This window comes from Schistocerca cancellata, chromosome 7, assembly GCF_023864275.1.
Source record: "Schistocerca cancellata isolate TAMUIC-IGC-003103 chromosome 7, iqSchCanc2.1, whole genome shotgun sequence".
In the NCBI taxonomy this organism is placed as follows: Eukaryota; Metazoa; Arthropoda; class Insecta; order Orthoptera; family Acrididae; genus Schistocerca; species Schistocerca cancellata.
In genome coordinates this window covers 538,044,721-538,071,704 of record NC_064632.1, presented here as the reverse complement: position 1 = coordinate 538,071,704, position 26,984 = coordinate 538,044,721, and the positions used below count along the sequence as shown (strand labels likewise).

The 26,984-nt window shown below is 46.1% G+C and overlaps 1 long non-coding RNA gene and 1 pseudogene across 1 annotated transcript in view; both read left to right on the top strand.

The window, feature by feature from the left end:
- The window catches only part of LOC126092218 (uncharacterized), a 763,777-nt gene that overhangs the window by 564,884 nt on the left and 171,909 nt on the right, over positions 1–26,984 (top strand). The gene's annotated exons all lie outside the window — the stretch shown is intronic.
- On the top strand, positions 22,623–22,740 carry LOC126093753 (5S ribosomal RNA; annotated as a pseudogene).

The following is a 26,984-nucleotide window of genomic DNA, read 5'->3' as shown; positions in this document are numbered from 1 at the left end:
CTTAATTAATTAAGTGATTCATGTAGGCAACAAAATCCCCTGCAGCAGGTGATGAATACTGGTGTCTCCAAAGCCCAGGAAGCAGAATATTAGCAGTAAGAAACAGTTTTTATCTGCTGATAGGAAACAGGAACTGACAGTACATTTCATTTGCATCCCACCAGCCAAACGCCAGATCCTACATGTTCAAGCTGACAGAGCTGTATGTAATGGATAGCATGTGGAAATAAGACAGGTACAAAAACATCTAGTGATATTCTAGCGACCAAAGAATTACAATAAATAGTCGGGATAGCAGCTGCATCACTTAAAATATACTTGAATTCTGTCCTACAGCTACGGTTCAAAATGACTCTGAGCACTATGGGACTTAACATCTATGGTCATCAGTCCCCTAGAACTTAGAACTACTTAAAGCTAACTAACCTAAGGACAGCACACAACACCCAGCCATCACGAGGCAGAGAAAATCCCTGACCCCGCCGGGAATCGAACCCGGGAACCCGGGCGTAGGAAGCGAGAACGTTCCCGCACGACCACGAGATGCGGGCCCTACAGTTACGGAAACTTCCCTGTCCCAGTATGGGTGTGTCTATACACGACGAGAGGCTGACCAAGTAATTTTTTCCAGAGGATGAGGAATAGGCTGGACTACATGGTTATAACTTTGCACAGAGAAATTTAAATGGGGTTTAACTATGAATTTAGAGAAAATTGAGTGTTGTGTTACCGGAGGAGTGGGAATTTGTGGTAGCAAGGTTAGTCGACTCTTATAAATTTGTGGGATTCATTATTAACAAAGTCGGATTCAGTATACGTGAAATTAAGAAACGCATTGGCCAAGGTAGACAATCAAACAAACAGTTAACTAGAGTCTCAGGGAACGCACGAGTTAGATCACAAACGAAGATTACGATAGTTAAAACTACTGTAGAAATTTTGCCAATTTATGGAGCAGAACCTTGGAAAATAACTGAAAAAGATAAAAGGAATTTATGGTCAGTGGAGATGACATGTTTGAAGTCTTAATTGGTCAGGATTGGACGGAACGAGCGGGCACGAGCGCCTCGAAACCACACTGACGCTGGCCGGTGTACCACATCAGAGGTCGTTATCCGCCGTGTAGATTCGAAGCGTGTCTGGTTTACCGCCCCGTCTCGCGAGCTAACGAGGTGCGCGTCAAGCCGTGCCATATCATCAGGGCAACAGCCTCTTTCGTTCTATACTGTCTGTCATTTACAGTGTTTCACGTACGATCCAAAATGTTTGTCTGATGATTTCACTTTAACGATTTTACTTTAGGATGGAGCCACTGCATATAAAACTTTCTGAAAGATTTAACAGCCATTTGAGTGTACAACAGGTTTTATTTCACAATCTAGATTTCGGCCTTATACCAGCATCCCAAAGCAAAATAAAAGTACAACAATCAGACAAAATATCAGAAAAATAGTAGGCAAAGCAGCTAAATCAATGTATGGGCTGCATATTCTGTTCTGTTACTTACGTTTTGTAAATCGTTAAACTTGAGTAGACACCAAGTCATCGTCAAAGCATATATCTTCAGTTATGTAAACCAATTTTGTCCAAAGTAAATGCGAGAACATTTGTGTAATATGCTAATTTGCTGGCAATTAACATAACTCGTTTGATATGGTTGTGGAATAAAATAGATGACCAAATCACTTTCCTACACTCTGTCTAGGCAGCCACTGACATCAACATAAGTGAAACGATCGTCAAAGATCAACATAAAGGCATCCCAGTTCGCACCATGCGATCTGTGGCATGTCATGGAGACAGGTAGTAGGAATCTGTATTATGCAAGCTGGTTATATTATCCCAGAAGTTGGCAGAATATGCCAGTGTTTACATAATATGGCGTCAATACTTAACTTCCTAGTGTGCATGTAGAAACGCGACTTATAGCATCGTAAGTAATCATACATAAAAGTACAATCTTGCAAGAGATACAAGGTGACTCATTAAATAAGCAGTTATATATTGCTATGAATTGTCTAGTGCTGTGCAGGCATGTAAGAAAGGAAATTGTCACACCGGTAACACTGAATAAAATACTATCGGGTTTCCAGCCCAGTAAAGTGATAGAATTACATTAGCTTGTGAGGCGGTGGCCGGTTTCATGCCTTTCTCCTCACATTTCATCTACTTCCATACTGAACTTAGATAGGAGACTATCTTACTTCGTTTACTTTCTGATTCGGATTTACTTTTCGACTTTCCACCTGTATTGTGTTCTATGTACAAGAGAGGTTGGAGGGTAGCTTGCAGCAGTGTTGGTTACCCATCTCTCTGTACCCAACATTTCATTCTTGTAGTACTTTTCTTGACGAGGTTAATTCCTTTTCGCTGGGACGAAAACCGAGGGAACTTTCGCACGTTGTGGAAGAGCGTTGGCCACTTAAGAGTGCAGCGTCTCACACCAGCGAGCTGCAAGAACAACTGGACAAGCCTTTCAGGGATTACCCTCCTGGCTCGGCTTCAACCGACAATGAGCGGCAGAACGGAAGACAGGTGTCCTCTGTAGCAAAACGGAAAATCACTGGTGGACGACGTGAGAAATCTGTTTGCTAGCGTATACGCTCCGGACACGTTCCCTCAAGGAAAGTATGTAGCCACTCGTGTGTCTGCAAATTTCCAAAAACACTGTGCGGAGCTTTCCAGAATTCCGACGAACACGTCTAGACATGACAATGGGGAGGAGGGGGGGGGGGGACACTCGTTTCGTGTTTCCATGTACATGTATCTCATTGGCGAGTATCTCGTGTATCTCTTTGAGGGTGGAGCTAGTGAAACGGACCTCCGTAGCACACTTCGGAAGAGCACTTAGGTCCTTTCTTGGACTGGCTAGAAAGATTGGGTCGGGTGCCTTTCTGAGGTCTCAAGGAAGACTATAAAAACTGAGAGACGCATTCGCATAATGAAAGAAACTTTGTGATTCCACTCTACAGGGTGTTACAAAAAGGGACGGACAAACTTTCAGGAAGCATTCCTCACACACAAAGAAAGAAAATATGTTATGTGGACATGTATCCGGAAACGCTTACTTTCCATGTTAGAGCTCATTTAATTACTTCTCTTCAAATCACATTAATCATGGAATGGCAACACACAGCAACAGAACTTACCAGTATGACTTCAAGCACTTTGTTACAGGAAATGTTCAAAATGTCCTCCGTTAGCGAGGATACATGCATCCAAGCTCCGTCGGATGGAATCCCTGATGCGCTGATGCAGCCCTGGAGAATGGCGTATTGTATCACAGCCGTCCACAATACGACCACGAAGAGTCTCTACATTTGGTACCGGGGTTGCGTAGACAAGAGCTTTCAAATGTCTCCATAAATGAAAGTCAAGAGGGTTGATGTCAGGAGAGCGTGGAGGCCATGGAATTGGTCCGCCTCTACCAGTCCATCGGTCACCGAATCTGTTGTTGAGAAGCGTACGAACACTTCGACTGAAATGTGTAGGAGCTCCATCGTGCATGAACCACATGTTGTGTCGTACTTGTAAAGGCACATGTTCTAGCAGCACAGGTAGAGTGTCCCGTATGAAATCATGATAACGTGCTCCATTGAGCGTAGGTGGAAGAACATGGGGCCTAATCAAGACATCACCAACGATGCCTGCCCAAACGTTCACAGAAAATCTGTGTTGATGACGTGATTGCACAATTGCGTGCGGATTCTCGTCAGCCCACACATGTTGATTGTGAAAATTTACAATTTGATCACTTTGGAATGAAGCCTCATCCGTAAAGAGAACATTTGCACTGAAATGGGGATTGACACATTGTTGGATGAACCATTCGCAGAAGTGTACCCGTGGAGGCCAATCAGCTGCTGATAGTGCCTGCACACGCTGTACATGGTACGGAAACAATTGGTTCTCCCGTAGCACTCTGCATACAGTGACGTGGTCAACGTTACCTTGTACAGCAGCAACTGCTCTGACGCTGACATTAGGGTTATCGTCAACTGCACGAAGAATTGCCTCGTCCATTGCAGGTGTCCTCGTCGTTCTAGGTCGTCCCCAGTCGCGAGTCATAGGCTGGAATGTTCCGTGCTCCCTAATACGCCGATCAATTGCTTCGAACGTCTTCCTGTCGGGGCACCTTCGTTCTGGAAATCTGTCTCGATACAAACGTACCGCGCCACGGCTATTGCCCCGTGCTAATCCATACATCAAATGGGCATCTGCCAACTCCGCAGCCGGCCGGTGTGGCCGAGCGGTTCTAGGCGCTTCAGTCTGGAACCGCGCGACCACTACGGTCGCAGGTTCGAATATTGCCTCGGGCATGGACGTGTGTGATGTCCTTAGGTTATTTAGGTTTAAGTAGTTCTAAGTTCTAGGGGACTGATGACCTCCGATGTTGAGTCCCCTAGTGCTCAGAGCCATTTCAACCATTTCAACCAACTCCGCATTTGTAAACATTGCACTGACTGCAAAACCACGTTTGTGATGAACACTAACCTGTTGATGTTACGTACTGATGTGCTTGATGCTAGTACTGTAGAGCAATGAGTCGCATGTCAACACAAGCACCGAAGTCAACATTACCTTCCTTCAATTGGGCCAACTGGCGGTGAATCGAGGAAGTACAGTACATACTGACGAAACTAAAATGAGCTCTAACATTGAAATTAAGCGTTTCCGGACACATGTCCACATAACATCTTTTCTTTATTTGTGTGTGGGGGAATGTTTCCTGAAAGTTTGGCCGTACCTTTTTTTAACACCCTGTATACTCCATGCTCATACGTGTTTTTCTTGACTTCTATCTTCTCCCAAATCTCTGAAGTTTCACATTAGGACTTACTCACATCCATGACCAGTAATCAGGAGGATGAAGAGATTCGCGATTCGCAGTCACATCACACCAGCAACAGTTAGCAGCGGTTGCAGTCTGAAGTACCGCGACTTGTTCTCAGCCTCGTCGACGACTGCTGTTTGCAGCTCGTGGTTCAGAGGACTAGCGGGCACTGTAGCTCAGCGTGTTCGTTTAGAGGTTTAGCTGCCCTTTGTAACGAAAAAACTGAGTGAAGGGATGAACAATGAAGTTCAACGGGTGTCAGGGGATCTACGCACCAAACAAATGCAGCGAACAACAACGAACAAAATAAGTGGTCAGCTTTACTGCCTCTATATCATGGGGTCACGGGTTCCATTCCAGACCAAGTTGGGGATCTTCTCCCTTCGGCGGCCGGGTGTTTGTGTCGTCCTCATCATTCCATCATTATTCGAGAAAATTTCGAGACAGGACAAAGCAAAGAGCAGGAATTTGTTCCGACGCTGATAACCGCGTCCTTGAGCGTCCCACAAATCAACCGTCAGCGTCATCATCGTCATCGACGGCAATCACGGTAAGACCTTATTTGCAGTGCACACTCCTATATTTGGAAATCGCGGTATGGTGTTTCTATTGCACAGTTTCTAATGCTAGTCTTCATAACTTGATTTTCGCGCTTCATACTCTAGTATGCATATTTCTTTGCAGTCTAAAGATGGTTTCAGAGGGGGCTTTTTCCATGTTTTTCCACGAATGGTCATGTTTTGTTGGTTTACTGGAGCTCCCACTCTGGTGACGCTTCTTTGTGATTCTTCCTTTAATCATTGAGTTACTGTGTGTTCTGTTCGAATCAGTGCCTTTTTTGTTTAATTGCATAGTTCTGCAATCACTACTGAAAGAGTAATTTCTGTCCTTTATGTGTCTAGGCACGATCACAGCCTTAATAATCCAACATCATGGTGGTGGCGAACTAATAACAATTCATTTTACTGTTCATTGTTTATTTTAATTATGTTAGTTAATTCTCAAATTGTTTTACAACCTCGATGTTTATGATTCCTGAATAATTTTCGCACAATATTTGAATAATTATTATTTCTCGAGATTAAACTCTAACATTCAGCAACCATTTAAGTAAATTATTCAACTGAAATGTCCAGATCCTCCATCCACAAGCAATAGGCGAGTCCCCTGATGATTTCAGGAAAGTAGCAAATAATCTGTAAGTTTATATGATATGGGGTGATAGTTTTAGAGTTAATCTAATCTGGATATACACGGAGCACTGATAAGGAAGAGTTAGTGTTCAGAGTGCACCGGGCTTCTGCAAAGCTTTTGCCCAAGCGCTCCTTGGTCTTTGTCAAGTGTTATGACAGCGGGTGAGCCCCTAGTATGACCCCCCCCCCCTCTCCCCTGTGGGCCAAGGGCTTAGAATAGGCCCGAGGAGTCTCACACCTTTCGGCCTTTATGTGATGGTCCCCTGTAGGGCCTGACCTCAATTTTTCAAAATTATCCTGAAGAGAGAGCCAATTGGGGAAGGGTGCCTTACATAGTGCATCATGTCCATCGTGCATTGAGATCTTTAGCCCACTTTCTCATTGTGGCATTGCAGTCCTGCTAATCCTCCATCTCTTGAGCCAGGACACCTTCCTGGGTGCGTTTTGCTTAACCCACTACGCAGTGTCGTTTTCTGAGCATACAATGACCATGGAATTCTTTGCACCTTCTATCCAGCATGGTAGCTAGTCCGTTGTGGTGGGGCCGCCATGTACCCTGTTGGTTGAGCCCCCTGACTACACAGGGATAGCTCTGCTGATGCCTACACCGTTAACTCCCCACGTACGCCAAGCATTCCAAGTCTCAGTACAATGAAATGCTGGAAGTCTGTCCATATGTATTCCTGCTGTACTTCCAGCATCACATTTCAAGATTGTGGACGTCCATCCCATCCCAGCACTCCATGTGCCCTGCCTCCCATCTGTGTCAACTGCAGAGAGCATCATTCTCCTTGCTCACCAGACGCAGGATTATACAGCGAGAAAGGAAAATCATGGAATATGACCCTGGACCGACTGACCTACACTGAGGCCAAGAGAAAATTTGAGCACATTCATCCTGTGGCTATGATCTCCTCTTATGCCGCTGGTATGAGAACAATTGTAGCATATCTGTTCCACGAGTTCCAGTCGGTTCACAGAGCCAGAAGACTACACCTGCACCCTTGACGGTGGGGGGGGGGGGGGCACTTCTCTCCCTTTTGCACCCACACCACCTCCCTTGGGAGCACTGTTCCCCTGACCATTGGGGACACCAGTCCCCACTTCTCAGCCAGAAAAGCGTAAGTCTTTTTTCGCTCTCTCTCTTTCTCTAGAAAGGAGTCCCTTGGGTCACTCCATTCCCTCGTTTCTGCTAGTAGGAAAGATGACGCCCACCAGTGGCTGAAGTGGCCAAAAGCAGCTGGTCATAGGGCTTCACGGTCATCCTCAGTCCTGGAGACTGAATCAATAAAGTCTCCCCAGCTAGAGAAACCCAAGGATCAGCGAGAAAAGTCCAGAATGAAGACACCCAAGACCAAGGGAATTGCGATGGCAACCACACCACCACTGCCTACAAGCTCTGCATCTGATAATGAGGTGAAGATTCTAGTGTCCGCCAAGGACTTAGACTCGCCAGACCCTCATACACAATGGTTATAGCCGGTTTAGGAAATAAGTCGGAGACAACAGGTGACTCTGAGGTATAGGCTGCCTCATTGAGTGTTTCATGCCTTACCAGTCTCACGATCACGTCATCATCCAGTTCAATTGCAGCGGATTTTTCCACCATGTGGCTGCGTTACAGCAACTGCTAAGCTTTACACCTGCTTTCTGCATTGCCCTCCAGGAAACCTGGTTCTTAGCAATGCGGACCCCTGCCCTTCATGGCTACAGAGGATATTTCAAGAAGCATACGAGTGTAGTAGATTGTCAGGTGGAGTTTGCGTTTATGTCCTGAACTCGATATGTAGTGAACCTGTACCATTTCAAACTCTTCTTGAAGCTGTGGCTGCAGGATACAGATGTTGCAGGCAATAACTGTCTGCAATGTATATCTACCTCCAGATGGTGTGGTACCCCTGGCCATATTGGCTGCACTGATTGATCAATCCGCTAAACCTTTCCTACTTTTGGGAGATTTTAACGCCCATAACCCCTTATGGGGTAGCACCAAGCTTACTAGCCATGGCAAAGATGTCGAAAATTTACTGTCCCAACTCGACCTCTGCCTCTTAAATACTGGGGCCACCACACATTTCAGTGTGACTCATGGTAGTTACTCAGCCATTGATTTATCAATTTGCACCCACGACTTCTCCCATCAACCCACTGGAGAGCACATGACGACCTAATGGTCATTGATTTATCAATTTGCAGCCCACGACTTCTCCCATCTATCCACTGGAGAGCACATGACGACCTGTGCGGTAGTGACCACGTCACCATCGTCCTGGACTCTCCCGGCCTCATGCCCACGGACGCCTACCCAGATGGGCTTTAAACAAGGCAGACTGCGTAACCTTCGCCTCTGGTGTCACCACTGAATCTCCCCCATGTGGTGCCAAAGATGTTGTGATTGAGTAGGTCATTAAAACTATAATTTCTGCAGTGGAAGACGCGATCCGTCGTTCTTTAGGATGCCCCCGGTGAATGACAGTCCCTTGGTGGTCGCTGGAAGTCGCTGAGGCAATTAAAGAGCGGCGAGCTCTACAGCGACATAAGCGGCACCCTTCCCTAGAGCACCTAATACCCTTTAAGCGGCTCCATACCAGCTTTCGACTGTTTATAAAACGATGGAAATAGGAGTGTTGGTAGAGCTATGTGTGGACCATTGGGTGCCATACGTCAGCTTCCCAAGTCTGGACGAAGATCAGACATCTTTTTGGGTACCAGACCCCAACAGGTGTCTCTGGCGTTAACATCAACAGCGTGCTCTCTGCCAACGCAAACGCGATTGCTGAGCACTTTGCAAAGCACTGTGCTCGAGCCTCTGCATTGGAGAACTATACCCCAGCCTTTCTCACACTCAAATGGTGAATGCAAAGGAAAGTCCTCTCGTTCACTACATGCCATAGTGAACCCTGTAACGCCCCATTTAAAGAGTGGGAGCTCCTCAGCGCCCTTGCACATTGCCCCATACAGCTCCTGGGCGGGATCGGATCCACAGTCAGATGATTAAACATCTGTCGTCTGACTACAAGCGATATCTCCTCGTCAACCGGATCTGGTCCGATTGCGTCTTTCCATCGAAATGTTGGGAGAGCACCAACATTCCGGTGCTAAAACATGGTAAAAATCCGCTTGATGTTGATAGTTATGGGTCCATCAGCCTCACCAACGTTCTCTGTAAGCTACTGGAACGTATGGTGTGTCAGCAGTTGGCCTGGGTCCTGGAGTCACGTGGCCTACTGCTCCATGTCAGGGCGGCTTCTGCCAGGGTCGCTCTACCACTGATAATCTTGTGTTCCTCGAGTCTGCCATTTGAACAGCCTTTTCCAGATGCTAGCACCTGGTTACCATTTATTTGACTTACGTAAAGCCTACGACACAACCTGGCGACACATATCCTTGCCACATTGTATGAGTAGGGCCAACTCCCAATTTTTATCCAAAACTTCCTGTCGCTCCGTACTTTCCTTGTCCAAGTTGGTGCCTCCCATATTCCCCCCCCCCCCCCCCCCCCCCGTATTCAAGAGAATAGCGTTCCGCAGGTCTCTGTATTGAGTATATCTTTATTTTTAGTGGCCATTAATGGTCTAGCAGCAGCTGTAGGGCCGTCGGTCTCCCCTTCTCTGTACGCAGATGACTCCTACATTTCATATTGCTCCTCCAGTACTGGTGTTGCTGACTGGCGCCTACAGGGAGCCATTCACAAGGTGCAGTCATGCGCTGTAGCCCATGGTTTCCAGTTTTCTGCCGCGAAATAGTGTGTCATATTCTTTCGGTGTAGTACCGTTCATTCCGAACCTGAACTTTATCTTAATGATGATCCACTCACTGTAGTGGAGACGTATCGATTCTTAGGGCTGGATTTCGACGCCCAATTGACTTACCTTCCTCACCTTCATCATCTTAAGCGGAAGTGCTGGCAGCACCTCAATGCTCTCCGCTGCCTGAGCAACACCAGCTGGGGTGCAGATCTACGCTGCTGCAGCTCTAGAGAGCCGTTGTTCAATCCGGCCTTGACTATGGGAGTCTGGTTTCCGGTTCGGCGGCGCTCTCAGCTTTGCGTTTACTCGGTGCACCACAGTGGCGTTCGCCTAGCGACAGGAGCTTTTAGAACGAGTATGGTGTCCAGTGACTTGGTGGAGGACGGAGTCCCTCCATTGCACATCCGATGTGCACAGCTGCTCGCCAGTTATGTTGCACACATTCTCAGTTCTCCTGAGCATCCGAATTACCTTCTTTTCCCACCCACGGCAGTTCATCACCAGCATCGGCGGCCCTGGTCAGAGCTCATGATTGTGGTTCCCGTGAGATCCCTTCTCCCCTAACTGGAGTAATTTCCTTTACCACCTCTACATGAAGACCATTCACACACACTTCCATGGTGTACACCGAGGCCAAAGCTTTGTTTGGACCTTTCTCATGGCCCTAAGGACTCCGGTAACCCCGCCACTCTCCGCTGTCACTTCGTCTCGATTATTGACGTGTTCCGGGGTTCTGAAGTTGTTTACACCGACGGCTCGATGGCTAATGGTAATGTTGGCTTTGCCTGTGTCCACAGATGCCATATTGAACAGCATTTCTTGCCCTCTGGCTGCAGTGTATTCATTGCAGAGCTTGTGGCCATATCTTGTGCCGTTCAGTATATGCAATCCTGTTCTGGTGAGTCGTTTCTTCCCTGTTCTCACTCCATAAGTAGCTTATGGGCTGCTGACCAGTGCTACCCTCGCCATCCTTTGGTGGCGAACATCCAAGAGTCCATCTCTGCCCTGGAACGCTCCAGTCGTTCACTGGTGTTTGTGTGGACACCAGGACACGTCGGAATCCCGGGCAACGAACTTGATGATTGGCTGGCTGAACAGACTATGTGGAAACCGCTCCTGGAGATGGACATCTCTGAAACTGACTTGCATTCTGCCTTACGCCGTAAGGTTTTTCGGCTTTGGGAGACGGAGTGGCATGACAGTATGCACAACAAACAGCATGTCATTAAGGAGACTAAGAATTGTGGAAGTCTTCCCTGCAGGCTTGTCACAGGGAATCAGTTGTCCTTTGTCAGCTCCGCATTGGCCATACATGGCTCACACTTGGTTACCTTCCTTTGTCGCTAGGACCCACCTCATTGTGGCTGTGGCTCTCAAATGACAGTCGTCCACCTCTTGCTGGACCGCCCACTTTTAGCCGCTCTGTCACGGACTTTCAGTTTTCCCAGCGCCCTACCTTCGGTGTTGCGCGACAATGCTTCAACTTCAGCTTTAATTCTACGTTTTATTCGTGAGAGTGGGTTTTATCATTTTATCTGAGTTGTAGCGCATGTCCTTTGTCCCTCTGTGACCTCCACCCTAGGGCTATTAGGGTGGAGGTTTCAAGGTGTTGCAGAGTGGCTAGCTTCTCTTTTTTTTTCCTCAGAGTTAGCCAGCAATGGTTAACTGCTTCTTTAATAATACCTTCTCCCTTTTTCCTTCGTCTCTCTGTGATTTTCTTGTCTTGTTTTGTCCATTGTAGTATTTTTTGCCCTTCTGTCGTTCTTCTGGTTCTTCATTTCTCCTTTTTTCCTTGGGTAATTGTTCTACTGGGAACAAAGGACTGATGCCCTCGCAGTTTGGTCCCTTTTGCCTCCCTCTTTTAAACCAACCAACCAACCTGTTACACCCTTATATACTCTAGCTGCTGGCTGTGACGGCATTGGTACTCGTGGTATCGCCATATATTGGCATACGTTGACTCGGCATTCAATGTGCCTGGCTTACCTTCGTGAACGCTGGATACCACGCTGCACTGAGCTGGAGGCCGCCGTATCTACACTCCTGGAAATTGAAATAAGAACACCGTGAATTCATTGTCCCAGGAAGGGGAAACTTTATTGACACATTCCTGGGGTCAGATACATCACATGACCACACTGACAGAACCACAGGCACATAGACACAGGCAACAGAGCATGCACAATGTCGGCACTAGTACAGTGTATAACCACCTTTCGCAGCAATGCAGGCTGCTATTCTCCCATGGAGACGATCGTAGAGATGCTGGATGTAGTCCTGTGGAACGGCTACCCATGCCATTTCCACCTGGCGCCTCAGTTGGACCAGCGTTCGTGCTGGACGTGCAGACCGCGTGAGACGACGCTTCATCCAGTCCCAAACATGCTCAATGGGGGACAGATCCGGAGATCTTGCTGGCCAGGGTAGTTGACTTACACCTTCTAGAGCACGTTGGGTGGCACGGGATACATGCGGACGTGCATTGTCCTGTTGGAACAGCAAGTTCCCTTGCCGGTCTAGGAATGGTAGAACGATGGGTTCGATGACGGTTTGGATGTACCGTGCACTATTCAGTGTCCCCTCGACGATCACCAGTGGTGTACGGCCAGTGTAGGAGATCGCTCCCCACACCATGATGCCGGGTGTTGGCCCTGTGTGCCTCGGTCGTATGCAATCCTGATTGTGGCGCTCACCTGCACGGCGCCAAACACGCATACGACCATCATTGGCACCAAGCCAGAAGCGACTCTCATCGCTGAAGACGACACGTCTCCATTCGTCCCTCCATTCACGCCTGTCGCGACACCACTGGAGGCGGGCTGCACGATGTTGGGGCGTGAGCGGAAGACGGCCTAACGGTGTGCGGGACCGTAGCCCAGCTTCATGGAGACGGTTGCGAATGGTCCTCGCCGATACCCCAGGAGCAACAGTGTCCCTAATTTGCTGGGAAGTGGCGGTGCGGTCCCCTACGGCACTGCGTAGGATCCTACGGTCTTGGCGTGCATCCGTGCGTCGCTGCGGTCCGGTCCCAGGTCGACGGGCACGTGCACCTTCCGCCGACCACTGGCGACAACATCGATGTACTGTGGAGACCTCACGCCTCACGTGTTGAGCAATTCGGCGGTACGTCCACCCGGCCTCCCGCATGCCGACTATACGCCCTCGCTCAAAGTCCGTCAACTGCACATACGGTTCACGTCCACGCTGTCGCGGCATGCTACCAGTGTTAAAGACTGCGATGGAGCTTTGTATGCCACGGCAAACTGGCTGACACAGACGGCGGCGGTGCACAAATGCTGCGCAGCTAGCGCCATTCGACGGCCAACACCGCGGTTCCTGGTGTGTCCGCTGTGCCGTGCGTGTGATCATTGCTTGTACAGCCCTCTCGCAGTGTCCGGAGCAAGTATGGTGGGTCTGACACACCGGTGTCAATGTGTTCTTTTTTCTATTTCCAGGAGTGTATTAAGGGTGTTATCGGTGTTTCTTATCGCTATGGCTTCTTCAGTTAAGTAGTCCCAGAATCCGTTCGCTCTATGGCTTCTTCAGGTAAGTAGTCCCAGAATCCATCAGTGTGAGCCACGACCGAGGTTTCGTCAAACTTTATCCGGTGACCGATTTATAAAGCAAGCTCAGCCAAAGCGGATTTCTAGGTGCAGCCTTCATTCTGCGTTGTTACACATTGCGTACTGTTTCTCCGACGTAGGACTGGTCACACTAGCTAGGTATCCTGTAGACCCCAAGTGCTCTGATATCTGCTGCGTATTTGACTGGTGTCTGTAATAGACGTATTTTTGACGGAGGCCTGCGGACCGAAGTGATCTTGTGTCTTATCAGCAGGCGACGTATCTTTCCCGAAACAGAATGAGAGGAAAGCACGTTTCGCATGCGGCTGTAGCCGAGTGGTTCTAAGCGTTTCACATCCGGAACCGCGCTGCTGCTATGGTGGCAGGTTCGAATCCTGCCTCGGGCTTGTATGTGTGAGATATCCTTACGTTAGTTAGCTTTAAGTAGTTCTAAGTCTAGGGGACTAATGACCTCAGATGTTAAGTCCCATAGTGCTTAGAGCCATTTGAACCATTTGAAAGCTAGTTTCTTTTCCTGCTCTAGTCGATGGTCTTCTTATGATTCTTGCTTGAAATAGCTTCAGTTATTTTGTTAATGTTACAGCCATTGTTCCTGAAGAACTTGTGTAGGTGGCTCAGCTGATAGGGCAGGTTACCATTCTTGCACGATGCATCAATGTTTGCAAAACAGTGCGCTTCTGTGCCTTACAATGATGGCTGATGGTATGCAAACACAGATCAGTGGGGTAACTTTTCTACAGACGCCGCGGCCAAGGCATCCATTTCATTTGCGGGAGGCGAGGACGTCGAGGAAGGGCAGCGCATTCTTTTTTTTTTCACCACGGTAAACTGGATGTTACTGCTAATCCAAATGCTTGACGAGTTCTTCGAAGACCTCAACGGCATTAACAGTAATAACTCAGTTATTCTGTCATACACTAAGTTTTCTTTCTGTTTGTTTCTAAACGCCACTTGCTATATTCTCCGAACAGCTACCTCAGCATACATTCGTCACTATACTTCCCGTCCATCCCAAATGATTAATCGCAGATCGAGTACACGCATATAATCTTTGTATTGTTTTGTTCTGTATTATTTTAGAACACATACAGGGTGAAAAGTATTTAAACCGACAAACTCTGGGAGGTTGTAGGGGATATCAAAACAAATATTTTTCCCTAATGTCATTTTCTCCTATGATGAGTATTTAGACCGGTAGAGGAAGATTTTTCTGGCGGCAAATTAATTAAACCAACAAACACTTTTCCCTTTTTTATGGCCAAGACACAACACATTAACACAACCCAATTTCAATTACAGAAGATTTTCAAAAATGAGTAAACAAAGGTTACAGCGTCGGATCATGATCTGTCTGACACGGACAAAAACCCCAGCAGTATCCTGAATTGTTCCAGCTTCTGCTACTATCCGGGCAACCAGATCCTCTTCTGATGCAACATGAGTTACGTAAACAATGTTGCGCATCTCTCCCCACACAAAAAAGTCCAAAGAGGACGTATCTGGGGATCGGCCAGGCCATGGTACAGGACCACCTCTGCCAATCCACTTTTCTAGGAACCGTCGGTCCAGGAATCGACGCACACGACGACTGAAATGTGCCGGCGCCCCGTCATGTTGGAACCACAAGCGTTGTCTTGTAGGGAGCGTGACGTCTTACAGCAATTCTGGCAATGCTCTGGTGAGAAAATTGTAATAGTGCCTGCCATTTAACGGCCTAGGTAGCAGATACGGCCCAATTAAACATTCCCCATCAACACCGACCCTCACGTTAACGAAGAACCGCACTTGATGAGCGCTAGTAACTGTGGCATGTGGGTTATTGTGTTGAAGACTCCATCACGCCCCAGCGTTGCTTCGTCGGTGCCCGCATCTCGTGGTCGTGCGGTAGCGTTCTCGCTTCCCACGCCCGGGTTCCCGGGTTCGATTCCCGGCGGGGTCAGGGATTTTCTCTGCCTCGTGATGGCTGGGTGTTGTGTACTGTCCTTAGGTTAGTTAGGTTTAAGTGGTTCTAAGTTCTAGGGGACTTATGACCACAGCAGTTGAGTCCCATAGTGCTCAGACCCATTTTAGCTTTGTCGGTAAACAACACAGAGGATGGAAATGTAGGATGCATTTCACAGTGTTCTGGGTGGATAATCAACTGGTTCCAGGTTGTGGACACTCTGTAAGTGAAATGGCCGTAACAATTGCTCTCGAAGGACTGTTCTTAAATGGTTCAAATGGCTCTGAGCATTATGGGGCTTAACTTCTGAGGTCATCAGTTCCCTAGAACTTAGAACCATTTAAACCTAACTAACCTAAGGACATCACACACATCCATGCCCGAGGCAGGATTCGAACCTGCGACCGTAGCGGTCGCGCGGCTCCAGACTGTAGCCCATAGAACCGCTCGGCCACTGCGGCCGGCGGACTGTTCTTACATTCATCTGATTCGTCCCCATGTTACGTGCAAATGCACGAGTGCTGATTGAAGGATCCCGCTCCACATGCTGCGAGACAGCTTCCTCAAATTGCAGCGTTCTTACCGTGCGACGGCGTTCCTGTCCAGGTAATCTGCTAAATGACCCGAGCTGACGCAGACGTAGGTACACAGCAGCAAAGGTCGTTTGATGCAGGATACGGCGATTAGGATATTGTTGTCGATAAACGTGCTGTGCAGCTCGTCAGTTGTGGTGCGCCACGTAGTACGCACCAGTCATATCAGTGCACTCACCCCAGGATTATCGCTCCATTATAGTTCAATTCTTTTATCTTGGCGGCTCGCGCATGCCCGCCCAGACGCGGAAGATTGCTGCATTGCCAGTTGCACACGACGCACGCGCCAATAGAAGCAGCGTCTAGTATAGCATAGTTCGGAAGCTTACGTTTAGGGGGGAGCGCGCAGTTTATGAAGTAAAGCCACCAGAGACGTGCTCCCTGCATTCCGCGCTGTGCGCGATTTTGTCACTGCACTGCTCGCCTGTGTAGACACATGGTGTTCCGACTGCTTTGACACTCTTATCATTCGCGCCCGGTGTAAATAAAACTTTTATTACAGTCGCAAAAGACGGAATATTTCTCAATATTACATACGACACCTATGTGGCACTTAAATTAAATGCGATATTGTTATACAGTAAATTTAATATGAAATTTAGGTATCTTATCCACATTTCATTCTCAACATTGTGGCAATTAAAATCGACCATACGGAAAGTATAAGCTATGGACTTTTACCTCTGCAAACTCTTCAAAATTTCGTGCAATGGTTTACTACATTTAATGCTGCACAATAACTGCGTTGAACATCGAAACAAAATTAAGTCATTTATGGGGGGAAGGTATCAGTCAACAAGATGTGTAAAAATCAAATTTTCTGGCCAAATAGTTTTTGTGAAATCGAATGATAAGAGTGTCAAAGCAGTAGGAACACCATGTGTCTGCATAGGCGAGCAGTGCAGTGATGACAAAATCGCACACAGCGCGGAATGCGGGGAGCACGTGTCTGCAGCAGCGAAAGTAGGGTTAATGAAGAGACAAAGCACTAGAAATTTCAAAAATTGCATTCAAACGAATAAAATTTGTGAAGTAAGACACTTCGATATTGTTTTTAAATAATGAAAATATTAAGCACCACACAAGGATTGAACCCACACTCTTTCTCCTCAAAGCCCAATACCTTACCCGTTACGCTAACTCAGCTCATTCGAGGACCCTAACAAGCCACGCAAAATACTGTCAAACACTGTTGGCATGACTATGAATTACTCATGCTTCATCGAAGTACAATAGGAAATAAACAATTACCACCGTTCTTTATTGCGAAAAACGGTTCATGAGATTGATACAAACACCTTACCTTGCTATCGCCTGAATTAGGAGGCTTATTGTGTGTTTGGTTTAATTAATTAATAGAACATGAAGCAATAGGTATAAAGAATGCTTTTTCCAAACTTTCTATAAAAGAAAGTCTGCTATCAAGACATTGATTTTGTTCTATTACTTTATTTATGACTGAACGTTTCTAAAACTGAAGACAATCGTGTGTGCTCTGCACTGCAGTCGAGCTCTGGCAACGTCGTTCTCTGTTCATTGGCTGACTGTGTTTTGTGACGTCAGATGCGCAGAACGCACCTAAACTCGGCCGCCAACAAAAATGACGCGCACTCTAGTTAACAGAGACAATGCACTACTACACTGGTGGACAGCAGCTGCCTACAACTGAAGAGCGTAATACGCCCTCCAACAACTGAAGAGCGAAATACGGCCTCCAACAACTGAAGAGCGTAAACTTTTCACCCTGTATATTTAGTAACATATGGCACATATTTACTCATGAGCGAGATCTACGTTTCACTCATGAGGGAGATCTACGTCGATTTTTCTCTGGTTTACAAGCAACATCGATACCCAGGAATCACAGAACTAGTCGTACGTGGGGACAGATAGCGGCTGCAACCTCCCCGGCAACACTTCAGACAAATCCGCGCTGCGGGGCTGCCGTCCTTCAAGCGTGGTGACGGACAGCGGACGAGGGCGCGAGCTGCGATTGTGTTGTTTCCGGCAGCGAGCGGTCGTACAAGGCTGATAGCGGCGCGTAATGTATTGTGCGGTGCGGTGCGGCTAGCGTGGCCGCCCCGCCTTTGTGTGCGCGCACAATAGATCGCGCCGCGCACGCGTCCGGCTTTCGAGGGAGGTGGCAGAGGCAAAATAAAAGGGAAACCGCAGGCTGCACAACGCGCCTGGTCTCAGGCCGGCCGTGTTAGCGGTTCGCAGGTGAGGCTGGACACGCCCACTTCACTTGTCGCCGTCCATCGGTGCTCTTTCACTGGCAGCGCGGCAAGGCGGGTCAGAGGCGAAAGGGCGCGTCCAAAAGGCGCAGCAATAGAGACAGGTGGTCGTTGCTGTATTAGGTCTGAAATTCCCATGTTCAGTGGCTGATATGTAAGGGTCTGCCGGTATTTACGATTAACTCGCGTTTTCGCTTTTCGCCACTCTAATGTGCAGTATGAGGATGACATGTGTATACGAGGTGTGGCTAGAAAAAAACCGGACTAGTACTGGTGAAACAATAAAACGAATGCAATAAGGCTGAAAGTCGCGTGGCCTGTCACGTGACTCTCGCTCCGCCTACTGCTCGAGTTTCATCTGCCTCCTGCACTCAGTCTGCCCGTGGCGTCTATTTTAAGTAGTTGATGTTTTGTCTGTGCGTCGGAAAATGTTGAGTGTACAGAAAGAACAGCGTGTTAACATCAAATTTCGTTTCAAACTAGGAAAATCTGCAAGTGAAACGTTTGTAATGTTACAACAAGTGTACGGCGATGATTGTTTATCGCGAACACAAGTGTTTGAGTGGTTTAAACGATTTAAAGATGGCCGCGAAGGCACCAGTGATGACACTCTCACTGGCAGACCATTGTCAGCAAAAACAGATGCAAACATTGAAAAAATCGGTAAACTTGTTCGACAAGATCGCCGTTTAACAATCAGAGCAGTGTCTCAGTTAACAGGAGTTGACAAGGAAAGTGTTAGGCTGATTCTTCATGAAAGTTTCAACATGAACAAAGTGTGCGAGTGTCATCACTGGTGTCTTCGCGGCCATCTTTAAATCGTTTAAACCACTCAAACACTTGTGTTCGCGATAAACAATCATCGCCGCACACTTGTTGTAACATTACAAACGTTTCACTTGCAGATTTTCCTAGTTTGAAACGAAATTTGATGTTAACACGCTGTTCTTTCTGTACACTCAACATTTGCCGACGCACAGACAAAACGTCAACTACTTAAAACAGACGCCACGGGCAGACTGAGTGCAGGAGGCAGATGAAACTCGAGCAGTAGGCGGAGCGAGAGTCACGTGACAGGCCACGCGACTTTCAGCCTTATTGCATTCGTTTTATTGTTTCACCAGTACTAGTCCGGTTTTTTTATAGCCACACCTCATACACCTCCCGCAACATGAGGCGTACACTGCACGCTGGCGAACGCTTTTCATATACTGCCCATTCACCGGTTGAGTCATGATTGTACCGACTAATAGCGTAGCCAGCCGTTGTAGCCGAGCGGTTCTAGGCACTTCAGTCTGGAACCGCGCGACCGCTACGGTCGCAGGTTCGAATCCTGCCTCGGACGTGGATGAGTGTGATGTCCTTAGGTTAGTTAGGTTTAAGTAGGTCTAAGTTCTAGGGGACTGATGACCTCAGTCGTTAAGTCCCATAGTGCTCAGAGCCATTTGAACTAATAGCGCGGTCGACATTCATGGTGGATGGATACGTTGGTACTAAGAGGCACTCTGCCGATTATCAGACACTAGAAGCATCGTCTTTTTGATGTAGCCGTCTTTGCCACTCTCGCCGTCATTACTGTTGTGGCGTAGCAAGACAGCCACGCCACTCGGAAGTAGCCGAAATGAACGCGTTACACACGCCGGCTGGCGTGAGGTCTGAAACAGGATACGTTATGAATGCTATAAAGAAAAGTACGTAGCTGCGGTAATACTTATCTTTAATCCATCATTGTGGTACATCGCTCTTGACGATACAAATGAGACTCTTTAAATACAAGCACTGCAAGGCTAATGGCGCCTTGCTAGGTCGTAGCCATGGACTTAGCTGAAGGCTGTTCTAACTGTCTCTCGGCAAATGAGAGAAAGGCTTCGTCAGTGTAGTCGCTAGCAAAGTTGTCGTACAACTGGGGCGAGTGCTAGTCAGTCTCTCAAGACCTGCCGTGTGGTGGCGCTCGGTCTGTAATTACTGACAGTGGCGACACGCGGGTCCGACATGTACTAATGGACCGCGGCCGATTTAAAGCTACCACCTAGCAAGTGTGGTGTCTGGCGGTGACACCACAATTACCATTTGGATGTACTTGTTGCAGTCCATCCCACTGATAACATTACTAATACGGACGTTCCGGGTCCTCCTTTTTTTTTTTTTTTTTTTTTTTTACCGCAAGATTTTTTCGTCCAAGATGTCTTGTGACGGTGCTATGTCGAATTGTCTTTGTTGCTGTGGCCTTCAGTAGAACGACAGGTTTGATGCAACTCTCCCATGCTACTCTATCCTGTGCTAGCGCCTTCTTCTCCAAATAACTACTGCAACCTATATCATCCTGCTTACTGTATTCATTTCTTGGCCTTCCTCTACCATTTTAACCACTCCCCCCCCCCCCCCCCACCCACGCTTCTCTCCAGTAGTAGATTGGTGATCGCTTGATGCCCAGAATGTGCCCTACCAAACAATCCCTTCTTCTAGTCAGGTTGTGCCACAAATTTCTTTTCTCCCCAGCTATATTCCGTAACTCTTCATTAATTAGGTGATCTACCCATCTTATCTTCAGCATTCTTCTCTAGCACCACACTTCAACGGCTGCTATTCTCTTTTGTCCAAACCATATGCCGGTCGGTGTGGCCGAGCGGTTCTAGGCGCTTCAGTCTGGAACCGCGAGACCGCTACGGTCGCAGGTTCGAATCCTGCCTCGGGCAAGGATGTGTGTGAAGTTCTTAGGTTGGTTAGGTTTAAGTAGGTCTAAGTTTTAGGGGACTGATGACCTCAGACGTTAAGTCCCATAGTGCTCAGAGCCATTTGAACCATCCAAACCGTTTGTCGTCTACGTTTCTCTTCCATGCACGGCTACACTCCATAGTAACACTTTCAGAAAAGACTTCCTGACACTTAAATCTATACCTGATGTTAACAAAGTGCTCTTTTTCAGTAACGCTTTTCCCAGCCGCCATCAGTTATTTTGCTGCCCAAGTAGCAAAACGCTTCTAGTACATTAAGTGTCTCATTTCCTAATGTAGTGCCAGAGCATCAGCTGATCTAATTCGACTACATTACATTATTCTCGGTTTGCCTTTGTTGATGTTCACCTTCTCCTTTCAAGACACTGTCCATTCCGTTCAACTGCTCTCCCAAGTCCTTTTCTGCCTCTTGTAGAATTACAATGTCATCGGCCAACCTCAAAGTTTTTAATTCTTATTCTAGGATCTTTATTTCTACAACAAATTTTCATTTGTTTCCTTTCTTGCTTGCTCAATGTACACATTAAATAATATCGCTGATGGGCTATAACTCTGTCTCACTCACTTCTCAATTACTGCTTCCCTTTAATGCCCCTCGACTCTTACAACTGCTATCAGGTTTCTGTACAAGTTATAAATAGCCTTTCCCAACATATATTTAACCCCTGCTATCATAAGTACTTCGAAGAGAGTATTCCAGCCAACGTTGTCAAAAGCTTCCTCTACATCCACAAATGGTAGATTCGCCTTTCTTTAACCTATCTTCTATGAGAAGGTGTAGTCAGTATTGCCTGTAGTGTTCCTACATTTCTCCGGAATCCAAACTGATCTTTCCCGATGTCGGGTTATACCAGTTTTTTCATTCTTCTGTAAAGGACTCGTGTTATCATTTTGCCACCATGACTTACGAGTATTAAACTGACAGTTTGGTATGCGTTTTCACTCCAATTGTGGTATGCTCTTCTACGCTATTGGGTCAGGTCGGGTCATTTCGTTTTCATTCCCATAATATGAATTGGATCAAATGCTATTATATACAGCGCACCCAACGGTTCTAAACGTATTACGTTCAAGACAATTTCCCATCTGCGTTATTAGCCCACTCTTTTGTTGGCTATTCCCACTATTTTTATCTTATAGTCCTACAAACTGTAATGTTGATTGAATGACTGTGCTCATTCGATCATCAAGAGGGGGGGGGGGGGGAGCTATTTACCCGTTTCAAAACGATCAAAAGAAAGTAGAACGAGAATTAGAGTTGCTCATACTAAAAGACAGTTTGAAAATGAAACTAAGAAAGTAATAATACGTGATGTTCTTTACGAATGATCATTTTCAGTTAGATTCGAAATGTCAATGAATTGATGTGTTATTCGTGTGGGAAAGATTACATAAATGCAAGTCATTATACTTTGATTGAGCCTTAGAGATTACTATCTGTAGTTATTACGGAAGAAGACGCACTTCGCTTTTGGTACTGTAAACAAGATCAACATTTAACTAATTTTCAGCCACCTTGTAATAACAAATAACGCAGATTCAAGTGTGGAAACATCAAAGTATCGTACCTAGCGAAAGCAAGAAACAAAGTTTACAGCGTACCGAAAAGAATGGACCACGACTGCAGACTCAGTTGTATGACGAAAGCTTCACCTCCGAAACCATGTAGAATTGCAAAGCATCCAGCCCAGTCGAAATTCTGTTGTGTCGTATGAGATTGGTTAAATTGTTGTTTATAATAGGGCTTACTGCTACCAAGGCAACGGCCTTGCCGCAGTGGATACACCGGTTCCCGTCAGGTCATCGAAGTTAAGTGCTGACGGGCGTGGCTGGCACTTGGATGGGTGACCATCCGGGTAGCCATGCGCTGTTTCCATTTTTCGGGGTGCACTCAGCCTCGTGATGCCAATTCAGGGGCTACTCGACCGAATAGTAGCGGCTCCGATCAAAGAAAACAATCATAACTACCGGGAGAGCGGTGCGATGACCACAAGCCCCTCCTATCCGCATTCTGATCTGAGGATGATACGGTGTTCGGATGGTCCCGATGTGCCACTTGTGGCCTGAAGACGGAGTGCTACTGCTATCAATGTGTTGAATTGTCATGCTGCTTTTGAGTCGTCAGTATTATTCTGCAGTAAACAGCTGAGTAGCTTATTGTCGTAGAACTATAAGAGACTGGCAACTGAAACTTCTCTTGCACGAGAAAGAAGGACTGTCTACCGTCAATAGCATGTTAATAACTTAACGGTTTTACGTCATACTCTGTGTTCAACAATAAAATCAATTAAAAACTAAAACTAACGTTTCATACCATGTTATGTGGCAACATGATTGGAACAAAACGTATTTTGTTCATGGTATTGTTTCCAAAGTATGGAATGCAACTTAAAAATTAAAATTCACCTTCACGCGTTGGGAAATGATTTCAGTAGTGACTGATTCTGGAACATAATTCAAGTATCTACGTCCTCCCGTCGAGACTTTTGAAGTATTTTCTTTGATGAGGAAGGCAATATATTTTTTCGCTTCCTGTAAAATTTCTATATGAAACGAAGCTCCTCATTTGTCTCTAACTGAAATTGTTTCATATGACGTGAAAAAAAAAGCATTCGCTCTTATAGCTAAGAGAGTATTGGTAATTCTGTTGTCAGTGCGTCACCATGTCCCGTTTATTTCTCCGAAAATAGATCTGTTCTTAGTTTAAAAACGAGTTTCTATCATGTGGATCAACAGATCATCATTCATTCACTGCAGATCTTGTAAGACCATACACTACATCGCCACACTCACTAGTAACGGAACCAAGTGAATAAAATAATGTTGTCTTCCACAGCCGTTGTCTGTATGAGTGAAGTCCTTTCGTGCATTTGGCATAATCACACCATCGTATGAATTATGAATTATGAAACAGAAGGCAGTTTTCCGGTCAACTTTCAGCCCGTTATGAAGCTAAGAACTACACTTCATTCTCCTCACTCCAGAGAGACCCATCCCGTTTCTACTCTGCAAGTAATGACCATTTCGGTAGATGGAACATAGCACTGTAAACTGTTATTCCATTCCTTCTTTTCTTCTTCTTCTTGTTTTTCTTTTCAGCCACCTTTCCGTCGTTTCATGTCGGAACTTTGATATAAGAAGATGTACGGGGCAACAAAGTGGGATCTTCTTCCTGAAGCCATTTTAAAATATGCATGTCCTGCTTTTGTTTCTCACTCGTGATTCACATCTATAATTTTGCTGCTAGAGCAACGTTCACGAAACTATAAGAGCGTTTGCGGGATTATTCTTTCAGATATCTGTGGATTATTCCGCCAATTTTGCAGAACCTAGTTACTTATTTCGTACGTCCTTACCGTAATAGTATTTTATAACACAGCTGAAAAATTTAAGCATTTCGCTTGTTCTCTCACTGCATTGTTAATAATCTTAGTCGCAGTTGGAAGTTTACCAATAAAAGACATGGTTTAATTTATAAACCGAAATTATAGACATGGTTAATTCAATCTGTGACAACTATTTTAGCTCATAATCTTTTCTAGAATGCAAGCATAAGTAGTGGTTCTAATACCGGCATATATTTGTGCTGTACCCCATTATTTGTCTCAAAACTCCACATGCTAACAGCACTGTCACTGTACATATTAATGAAATGAAGTACGTACATGTCTCGTTCCTTTATTTGTTGAGACTGTGCCTGTCCTAGATGCCATACAAAGTAAATGCTCTTTTACATGCTCTGGATTACATCGGATGTAAGGAATATCCTCAGTACTTCTTAACACTTAATAATAAGAATGAGATTTTCACTCTGCAGCGGAGTGTGCGCTGATATGAAACTTCCTGGCAGATTAAAACTGTGTGCCCGACCGAGACTCGAACTCGGGACCTTCGCCTTTCGTGGGCAAGTGCTCTATCAACTGAGCTACCGAAGCACGACTCACGCCCGGTACTCACAGCTTTACCTCTGCCAGTACCTCGTCTCCTACCTTCCAAATTTTACAGAAGCTCTCCTGCCAGGAAGTTTCATATCAGCGCACACTCCGCTGTAGAGTGAAAATCTCATTCTGGAAACATCCCCCAGGCTGTGGCTAAGCCATGTCTCCGCAATATCCTTTCTTTCAGGAGTGCTAGTTCTGCAAGGTTCGCAGGAGAGCTTCTGTAAAGTTTGGAAGGTAGGAGACGAGGTACTGGCAGAAGTAAAGCTGTGAGTACCGGGCGTGAGTCGTGCTTCGGTAGCTCAGTTGATAGAGCACTTGCCCGCGAAAGGCAAAGGTCCCGAGTTCGAGTCTCGGTCGGGCACACAGTTTTAATCTGCCAGGAAGTTTCAAATCAGCGCACACTCCGCTGCAGAGTGAAAATCTCATTCTGGAAACATCCCCCAGGCTGTGGCTAAGCCATGTCTCCGCAATATCCTTTCTTTCAGGAGTGCTAGTTCTGCAAGGTTCGCAGGAGAGCTTCTGTAAAGTTTGGAAGGTAGGAGACGAGGTACTGGCAGAAGTAAAGCTGTGAGTACCGGGCGTGAGTCGTGCTTCGGTAGCTCAGTTGATAGAGCACTTGCCCGCGAAAGGCAAAGGTCGCGAGTTCGAGTCTCGGTCGGGCACACAGTTTTAATCTGCCAGGAAGTTACTTAATAATAAAATTTGCAGTTTTTCAGTAAGTTTACTTATAGGGAAAACAGCATCAGTGATCGAACACTATCTCCTCCCTTTGTGTACTTACGTTACTTTACCGATTTTGATACACGAACAGACACACATACACCGTAAAGCCATTAAGCACCCAGTTCAAAGATCAGAAATACGACTTGTTTTCTTAGGAAAAAGACAGCATTTGGACCATCAGCTTACCACGTTCACTACACACGACTTCGCTGTTTCTAGGAGAAAATAGTTCACTCAGTTGAACGATGGCTATGATGTACGACAGACAAAGACTTGGCTTCTATAATCCAAATGTAGTTAATAAACTACAGCTATGGATTGCTGGGAGCGTAACGCACTACTCTAACCTAGTGGGATGTGCGTCAGATCTTGTCAAGCTTTGAATCGACGCGACAGGTGAAGGTGGAATTGAAGCCAGGGCTATAGGTCGTCTGTCACTACTTTACCACAACTCCTCTCCCACCTAATGAACTTGCACATACACTCGCACTCACACACACACACACACACACACACACACACACACACACACACACACACACATATGCACGCATATCGTAACACTGATACGCTTGATGGTTTACTGAGGCTACATTGAACCGTGAGATTTAAATCCCGTCCGCTGATGAGAATGGCATTTATTTTTTGAAAGAGAACGGAGATTAAATGTAAACACGACAGACGGCAGGAGTTTCACTCCGACAGTTCTTTGTGTAGTGATTCAAAGAGTTTCCGTTTTTCTGGATTTACAGCGCACTAGATTTGTACACTACCGCCAATTTGCAGGTTGCACATAGTGCTCCCACGTAAGCTTATTTCATTATCTGCAATCGTCCCCCAACAATGTTTAGTGACAAGTGTAAGTAGCAATCAATTTTAACCGCAGTCATAGACTACAAAAGTGTCTCACACTGAAATCAGAGACGATGTCTGTCCCTTACAATTGTGTTCAGTACATACTTTTAATAATAACAAGGTTATAAGAGACACAGTTTTTAATCATCTCTTATCATATAAAAGAAACTTACTATTCTCTGTAACAATCTGTCGTAATAAATTTCTAATCATGACATATTGGTAGTCGCGCTGTTATGGAATGAGCATGGAATGTGCCTCTCTGGCCGGAAATGAACTAACAAAACAGAACTAAGCTACATATTATTTACCTCCTTCAAGGTTCTATAAAGTGGCTCGTTCTCTAGTGAAATTTGCAGTTTGTTATCAGACTGCGTCACTGTCCTACCCGTATGTAATTCTAAAATTTTCTGTGACAAGTATCTCATATCTTCAACGCAGGCGACTGTGTTAACACACACGCATGACATTAGAACACGTTGTAACGATTAGACGAAAGATGGGTATTAAATCACCACACAGATTTGAAAGAATCATATAAGATTTCCAATGATGATCCACTGGTCTGATTCGCTGGCCTGGAACATCTTTTTTTCATACA